Here is a 1,406-nt window from a genome sequence, read left to right on the forward strand (position 1 = left end):
CTTCACCCAGCAGGAGGGGTCCTGGGGGCCCAAACGCCCCATTAAAGGCTGCACGTCCCGGCTGCCTGGGGCTGTTACCTTTTTCTCCCAACCCACTTCCAGGGTGGCATCTTGACAGACTTTGATGTTTGCGGTTGATTCTCTTCTTAAAACTGCAGAGTTGGCTCACTGTTGGCTCTCATTTTAAAAGGCTGCACTGAGCTGTGATCCAAAGACCGTACCTGTGACAGACAGCGGGGTCAGTTTTTGACACGTGCACACACCATTAAGCCCTCGCCGTCAGGATAGTCAGGAGCCCCCACCCCAAAGGGTTCTCATGCCCGGCCCCTCTCAGACGCCTGTTTTGCAAACAGTCGTCGGTCAGACAGCAGCGTCTTGCAGATGCAGGCTCTTGATGCTGTCGATGTCCAGCCAGTGCGTTTTCCCCGAGAGACTGGGCTCTTGGTATCACACGTGAACTGCCTTGGCCGAAGACAAAGCATTTTAGCTTAGGGGCTCCCCTGTGGGCGTATGGGCCATTCTGAGTTGATTTTTGTACATGACCTACACGTCTTCTTTGTTCACCTGTTTTTGCGTGTGAATATCCAGTTGTCCCAGCACTGCGTGGTGAGATGATCCGTCCTCAACTGAATTGATCTTGCCCATTTGTTGAAATCAGCCGTCTGTATCGACACGGGCCTGTTTCCGGCTCGTGTGTCTTATTGACGTGTTTGCCTGTGCCGTGCGCTGTCCCGAGTACTGACGGGGTCAGCCGTGTCTTCAGACCGGGAGCGCCAGCAGTAAAGCCAGCCAGAGCTCAGGGTGCCCTTTTCTGGCTTGACACAAGGTACTCAGAGATTCTTCCCACCACTAAGCGCAGACAGCCACTACGTCTCTGTGCCGTGGGATCTGTACTTCTTTCAAGGCAGGTTGTGGGCTCATCACCTGCCTCCCGGATGCGCTCACCTGGCTGCGGACGAGGCAGGGAAACACCCCGTGCCCTGTCTAAGCCCGGGACGGGGAGGCGGCCTCAGGCCGAGCTGGACTGGCGTCGGGAGTGGGCGCTCACCAGTGCCAGCGTCTGGCCCGGCCACGGGTCGGCCTTGAAGACAGAGGCTCTGACCACTCTGACCGGCGAGGCGGCCGTGCGGGCCGGCGTCAGGATCACCCGGACGGCCAGGACCTCTCCCTGCACGTGGGGGCGGGGGGCGGCAGAACCCTCGAGAGGACTCGGCTCTCGAGCGCGCAAGTGTGGAGACGCGTTTCTGAGGACGCAGTGAGGGCGGCTGTGCGGCCGTCGCTTCCGGCCCTTCTCGGCACAGACCGCGTCCCTCGGGGCTGCCTGCGCCCAGGCCAGAGAGCTGCCCCCCGCACCCCTGCTTGCCGCTCACTCGGGGTGCCGCACGGTCTGAGCCCGGGAGCGCGGC

This window comes from Condylura cristata, unplaced genomic scaffold, assembly GCF_000260355.1.
Source record: "Condylura cristata isolate star-nosed mole 26May11 unplaced genomic scaffold, ConCri1.0 scaffold00014, whole genome shotgun sequence".
NCBI classification, from domain to species: Eukaryota; Metazoa; Chordata; class Mammalia; order Eulipotyphla; family Talpidae; genus Condylura; species Condylura cristata.